We start from the raw sequence: 8,112 nt of genomic DNA, 5'->3' as shown, positions 1-8,112 counted from the left end.
GACCAGTCTATTGACAGTCTTTAATACATCCCTCTTACTATGCTAATTTTACTTTTATATGATGAAGAAAAAAATCAACCATAAGTTTGGATATATTAAACATTATCCAAATGCCCAGTAAAAAAGAGGATACCACTAGGCAAAGACAAAAGATTTCAACATTACCTGCAGTTGCACATTACCTTTGTACTTAAATTATTTCTATGGTGAGAATGTCACTTTGAAGAGGAAACAGCAAAATGTTAGATCCAAGCCAGTCATCAAGACTCTTTCTCAACTTAAATAAACATTTAAATGCATGTCAAATCTGCGTAGTATTTCTGGCTTTGGCGTAGGTACCTTTGTCTCCTGCTCAGGAGGTGATTAGCCACAATAACGGCAGCACTGTTTGTCAGTGGCACTCGTGAACCACAAAACGACACAGGGCTGCAGCGTTTCTGTACTCATTGCTTAATGTGTGCTCTCTACTTCTTCACCTGACAAGGCTTTGCCCATGTCAGAGATAAGTACAGCTGAGCAGCAGGCAACGCAGTAAGGGCAGTTAGATTTTATTCAGACACGCACCGGAAATAGGTGATAGAATTTAGAGCAAAATGGAGCTTTCCTGAAGCAAAATGTAGGGTCTTTTTCTATAACATGTTGAGATTTCATGGGTACAATTTCCCTGTCAAATCTAGGAGACACTATCTAGCAGCGGGATCCTTATCCTCTGACTCATGCTTCCCCTTCTTCCACTATTTTCCCTGAGTCTTAGGATGAAACAACTCCTCCTGTATCTCAGATTAACCTTGAACTTTCAGTGTATGAGGACGAGCCTCAACTTCTGATTTTCTTCGTTTAGGCTCCTGAAAGTTATGCCAGCATCCCAAGTTCATGTGATCCTGAGGATTAAATCTAGGGCCTCATACATGCAAAGCAAGCAGGCTGCCCACTAAGTTGCATCTCTAACCCAGTAGGACACCTTATCAATCTTATTAATTTTAATTTTTTTTTTCCTTGGTTTTTCGAGACAGGGTTTCTCTGTGTAGCTTTGCGCCTTTCCTGGAACTCACTTGGTAGTCCAGGCTGGCCTCGAACTCACAGAGATCCACCTGGCTCTGCCTCCCGAGTGCTGGGATTAAAGGCGTGCGCCACCACCGCCCGGCTTAATTTTATTTTTGAAATTAAAATAGAGTTATCAAATTTATCCATTCCATTTCCTCTCCCCATACCTTCCCTTACAGAGCTCCACAATTTTTCAAATTCAAGATCTCTTTTTCATTGTTAGTGTGTGTATGTGTTTTTTGATATATAACCTGCTAAGACTTTATAATGTTACTCACATGTATATTTTATTTACCACTGGGAAACTAATTTTTGTCCTCTTCCTTGGGGAAGACCACCTTTTCTGCTTCCAGTTTTCCACAGTTACCTATAATTTGTTGTGTAGGGTTGGGGCCTTTTGGGCTTTCTCCATCCAGTTTCACATATTCACTGGTGTCATCCTTGTTCAGCTCACATTTTGGCAGTCATGTTGGTGAGACATGGATGTAGCTTCTGATTTTACTTGGAGACATCATCTCACAGCAAACTCCCTGGTCCTCTAACTCTTACAATCTTTCCATTCCCTCTTTCACCGTGTACCCTGAGCCTTAGGTGTAGAAATGTTTTATAGCTGTATCCATTGAAACTGGACTCTACAACTCTGATATTTGATTCATTGTGGGTGGTATATGCTTAGGGAGAGACACTGTCATGTGTTCTTGATACCAGATGACATGAGGGCAAGCTCAGGAAAGGTGGGTGCTGGAATGTAAAGAAAATTAGTTGGTTAATCATTCCCATTTCAGAGAAAAGACTCTCATATTCTCAGCAAACAATTACTAAAAGTAGTTAAGTATCTCAGAAAGCATAGAAAGGATGTATCAAACTATACTTTGAAAAGTATCTACCTGTCACTTGATTTTGATGTGAACACAGGGTAAGTACTCTTGACAATATTCAGATCTCCCAGACACACATTTTAAAGATGAGAAGAATTGGCTATTCTTAGGGACACAGCTGTTATCTATAAGAGCTGACTTAGAGTTTAGCCAAGTCTCTTAGTGTAGAGGTGGGGTGCATTATTAATTACTGAAAGTTTTGCAATAGTCTTATAAATGGGTCTTTTACTTTGGCCTTGCTTGCATTCATTGAATGCATGGATATTTTTGTTCATAAAGTGTTCAACGCATAATGTTTAATAGCTCAGGGAGTGATCACAAAAATCACAAAACTATACAATCCTTGCCTTTATTCAGTTACGGCATTTAAAAGAACAGACCAATGTGCCCTGAAACTAGTAGTTTTTCAACTCATCTGTCCTTTTTTGACTCAAAGTGAGTTTGTACACAATACAAGGCTTTACTAAACTTTCCTCTACTTAAAGAATTTTTGACTTTATTGGAAATAGGCTTTGAGGGAGTGTTTCAACGATCCTTGTGGTTCATTGAAATAATTTTCCCTAGCTTCCACCTCCAAAGAATGGGTCACACATTTTTCCTGTTGTTATATTCTCTTTAAATACAACTAAATGATTTGGACATTAGGTAGAAAATTGGCATATTGCTGGGAAATTTGAGACACAATACTGGTAGTAGGGTAGATTTGGTTTGTGCATCATCCATTCCAAATATGGAACTTTACCTAGTAAGATAAGCACTAGATCAGATAAATATCTACAGAAGCAGCCAAAACTAAAAATCGTTCATTCTGTGCCACTGGGCTTAGCAGTAACAAGGGACCATTTGTAGACATGGGTAGCAACAAAAGTGAATTCACAAAGATTTAGGCTGAATGGTAAAATTCTGATCACATAAGTTTACTTACTGCCTGATTCTGTTTACAAAATGTTCAGAAGTTCCATTATATAACTATTACCCAGACATTTAAAAAGACAGGGAACCAAGGGAAAGCAGGTACATCATACAAGAACTACATGAAGGACAATGTTGGAAGAAATTTGCCCTCTGTCTTGCCTGCATTATTGCTAATATTTTGGTGTGATATTATGCCATAATTTCGTTCAGTGATGGTGCTAGGGAAAGCACCATACTTTGATAAAGGACATGAGTTTTCTTCCTATTATTCTTTACTACAACATGTGACTCCTCAGTTAAATGTAATTTAAAATTTAATTATAAATTTGTTTTCTCAATTTTAATTTTGGCTTTTAAGATAATAAACTGCAATTAATTTATAATATTTGAGATTTACAAATTGATACATATTTAAAGGTTCTGAAGAAAAGCAGTGATATTGATACATATTTAAAGGTTCTGAGAACAGTAGCAATATTGAGTTATAATGAATCAAATTTAATAGCTCTGTTAACTTTTATTTTCCATCTTTAATCACTAAATTCCGAGAAACTGTACTTACATGTTATTATTCTCTAATATTTTATATAAAATCAATATTAATGTCAACATTTAAATAATTGTTTTGTACAACAATAACATTAATTTTCTGTTGTAATTATATAATGTGTTAATATCTAAAGTGTTATGAGCTAGAGTTTTGGAGCCCCAAGTGGCATACTATAGCAGCGTTAAAATAATCATGCTCAGTAGGATTCAATTGAGACATTAATACTACCAAGAATCCAAGTTACTGAAAAGGACTAATGTTCGACATTTTCCCTCATAATGTTCCTAATATAAACAAGGTTTTCTCTGGTGAATTGTTGCATGTTTATTGCTAATTTCACATTGATTGTGATTGGTGAAATCTAGGACAGCATTCAATTTACAAACCTTCTTAGAAACAGTAAACAATAGTGATATTCCTCAGTCAGGTAAGCCATGATTATCTATTGGTTTTGTTTATCCGCTGTCTTACCAAGCTGTGGCTCCCTGATGGCTGAACAACTGCTTAAGATCATGGGAAATGTGAGTTCTTTTTCTGGTAGTAATGAATGTGGCTTGAATTGTCTGTACTATGTCCACTGGGAGATTTTTGTGATGAATACATGTGCTTGCAATAATAAAGCAACCAGAACAAAAGCAGGCTAAGACATAGAAGGATGTAATTTACACCACAAAATTAGTAGGTCATAAACTGATCTGTATTTACAGGGTGATTTTTTTTTCAAAACTGAAAGGGTGATTTATGTGTATGTAAAATATGGCAGACTATCTACAGCCATGAAGAAAAAAACATGATAGTAGGTTTTTTTTTTCTTCTTACTTCCAGGCTCTCCTTGAATGGATTATTTATACTGAAAAATAAAAACCATGTGCAAGCAGACACTGTTACAGAGAGTGGAAATTTCATTCAGCAAGGCTGCCACGGAACAGCTGACAAGCTTATTTCTCAACATCTTCAGTTTCAAAACACCTTTCTGTCCTTGTTCACATTTTAAATGGAGTTTCTGCTTAGATTCATCTCTGAGAGAGACCAACACTTATTGAGCTATTATTGTGTGTAGTACTTGTAATAGAGCTAAAGGCCAAAGCACTCTTTTTCTGTTTTTTTGTCTGCACACAAATCATTAAATACAAGCCTTACTGAGTCTTCTCACACATTTGGAACACACAGTTCTGCTTTAAGAGCCACAGTTAGACTAGATTCACTTATAAAATTATCATATTATAAGGCTTTAGACTTTAAAAATATTCAAGTAGACAATCAACCTGGTGTTTGCTCTTTTCTTTTGGAAGAAATACTAGTTTTCCCCGAACTTTCAGAATGTGAGGATTCATGTTAGATGAAAATCCAAGATCCAAGTTGTTTAACAGAAAACTTTCAAAGTTATACATTTTTTTATAATACTGAATGTTGATTTCTTTATGCTTCATAGGACTATACATTTCTTAAATAACTATTTAGCATAATTATTATTTTTATGTTTTATTTCAGAAAAATATCATTAGATGTTTTTAAACAATGAAAAAATAATTATCATAACATTTTTCCTCTATCATAGTCCAAATAAAATGTTGATTTAAACAAATGCTGCTGTGTTGCGAACTCTGAGATATATATGATAGCTGAATATCTGATCACCCAAGTGGAAACTCAAGAAATGACATGTTAGCTCACTGACTCTATTAACTTCCTCCTCCCAACAGTCAATGAACAAACCTGCCACTGACCTACAAAAATCCATGAAGGCTGTAGTCAAAGAAAATAAAACTTAACACCTCCTTTTCTTTGAACTATGACTCTCACTCCAAAGGTCAGTGTAAAAGCACTTCACGTGTGTCCTGTAAGACATTCAGAGACATATCCACTTTATCCTGCCAAGTACTGCCTCAAAAGACATTTGTCATATCATTAATTGTCTCATGAGAAACTAATATCCTAAGTATCACCACACTGTTTGTTCTGAGGGATTACTTTCTCTTGTAAGGTGAACAACAATGTCACAAAATGAATGACAAAGCTATTTTATATCAAATAGTCTTAGTCGTATGTTTGTGTATGTATATGTTCAGGCCTATGCATGCTACAACAAGGCATGGAGGTCAGAGAATAACCTCCAGGAGTAGATCTCCTTCCACCCGCTTGGGATGGAGCCTGTTTTGTTGTTTGTGCTGTCTTGCTGCACATTCCAGGTCCAGCTACCCTAGTGAGCTCCCTGCTGATTCTCCTGGCCTTGCTGCTCCCATCTTACTATAGGAGTACTGCAGTAATAGGTATATGCTACGGTATCTGACTTGTTATGTGGGATCCAGATGAGATTTGTGTAGTGAGTGCACTAAGTGAGTGCATTAAGTCATTTCTCCAGTGCTCAAAGTACAATCTTAAAAGACATAAAACCACATGATAAAGAAACTCTATTTTTTTAAATTTAATATAATTTTTATGACTTTCTACTTTTGGTCAACATTTGTCAATCTCATCACACACACACATATACAAATATAAACAAACCTATGCATGTACAATATGTATGTGAATGTGTGTATGTGTACGCTCATCTATGCATATTTATTTATTTTTATTTATACTAGCATATTTCATGTTCCAAATATGGCTATAGAAGATTTTACCTACTTCTAAGAGCAAAGCTAAATAGAATTACTGCCTTTGATGCTCAACTATCCATTATTATTTTAAACTTTAATAATCTTATTGAAGAGGCATTTTGAAGTAAGGAACCAAAGAATAGGAGGTTGATGGTATTTATGAATTCATGTACATACAGGGGTAAGTCAGGAAAATATAGCTAATGCTTTTTAAAACTATCTTCTTCGTGTGCTTTCATGTAATATACACACAATAAATGTAAAGAGACTGGAGATTCTGGTGCATTAGACTTAGTCAGTTTTGTGTTTGAACTTAAAGATTAATGCTTATAATTCTGATTCCTTATTAGTACCACAGCCTAACCTTTTAAATAAACTCCCAATCTTAGTTAAAAATTATCAGTGAAATGCTTACCATGGGAAAAAAGCAAACTGTAAAGTTTAAGACATAATTGTTTTATTTCGCCTCTTCTATAGAGTGAACTTTCACGCACAGATTCATGGGAAGTGAATTGTTACAGGTGTGAAGGGAAAGGTATCCTGGCTGCTGAGAGACAAGGAATATCACAAAGTTACAGCACACAACAAACTTCACTAAAGAGATTTATTAGAAACGACACAGAGGGTGTCTGCCCCTGTTCAGGAGAGAAGCAGCAAAGAATTGAGTAGGAGGTAGACTTTATGTGGGATTTCTGGGGAAGGGACTGCTTTCCAGTTTTTCCATGTATTGTTGGGATTCTGTGGCTCAATCTTGGGGCAAGCTCAGAGATTGGTGGGATTGTGTGGCCTGATTTTGTGCTTCTTTTTTTCTGTAGGATGGATCTTGGCCATCTGCATCTAGAGGGGTTGGAAATGGCCATTATGGGCTGTTAGAGTTGTCTGGGAGGACATGGCCTGGCCACTCATGGTTCATGAGTCTTATAGGAAATCTAATATAATTAATTTGAAAGAGTTAGGATATAATCTTAGAGTTTCAGGTAAAACACCCATTCTTTGGTTTTGAAAACTGTTGCTGTCACTGACAGGTAAGTAGAAAAACTTTAATACATAGCAGTAGTCCATCATTTAGACATACTGATTCAGAATCTCTAAAACAAATGTCCTAGTTTACAAAATAAGAAGTGTAAGTAAAATATATATGTCTTCTACCTAAACATAATAAAAGCTATATACAGCAAGCCAACAGCCAATATCAAATAAAATAGAGAGAAACTCAAAGCAAGTTTACTAAAATCAGTAACAAGAAAAGGCTGTCATACTGGGCAGTGGTGGTGCACCCCTTTAATCCCAGCACTTGTGAGGTAAAGGCAGATGGATTTCTGTGAGTATGAGGCCAGCCTGGTCTACAGAGTAAGTTCCAGGACAGGCTCTGAAGTTACACAAAGAAATCTTGTCTCAAAAACCAAAAAAAAAAAAGGAAAAAAAAGGAAAAAGCTGTCTACTTTCTCCTTATCTATTAACTATAGTACTCAAAGTTCTAGCTAGAGCAATGAGAAAGCAAAAGGAGATCAAGGGAATACAATTTTGAAAGGAAGAAGTCAAAGTATTGCTATTTGTAGATGTGATAGTAAACATAAGGAACCCCAAAAATTCTATCAGGAAACTCCTACAGCTGATAAACACCTTCAGTGATGTTGCTGGATATAAGATGAACTAAAGAAAATTAGTAGCCCTCTTATTTATAAATGATAAAGGGGCTGAGAAAGAAATTAGAGAAACACCTTTCACAATAGTCATAAATAATATAAAATACCTTGGGGTAACTTTAACCAAGCAAGTGAAATACCTATATGACAGGAACTTCAAGTCTTTGAAGGAAAAGTTTGGAGAATATATCAGAAGATCAAAAGATCTCCCATGCTCATATATCAGTAGAATTAACATAGTAAAAATGGCCATCTTACCAAAAGCAATCTGTAGACTCAATGCGTTCCCCAACAAAGTTCCTACACAATTCTTTACAGACTGCAAAAGAACAATACCCAACTTCATATGAGAAAACAAACAAACAAACCCAGGTTAGCTAAAACAGTGCTATAAAATAAAAGGACTTCCTGAGATACCACCATCGCTGATTTCAAGCACTACTACAGAGCTATAGTATAAACACAGCATGATATTG

This window comes from Peromyscus californicus, unplaced genomic scaffold (assembly GCF_007827085.1).
Source record: "Peromyscus californicus insignis strain IS unplaced genomic scaffold, ASM782708v3 Scaffold_18__1_contigs__length_77618521, whole genome shotgun sequence".
Lineage (NCBI taxonomy): Eukaryota > Metazoa > Chordata > Mammalia > Rodentia > Cricetidae > Peromyscus > Peromyscus californicus.
Note: the sequence above shows the minus strand (reverse complement) of the source record.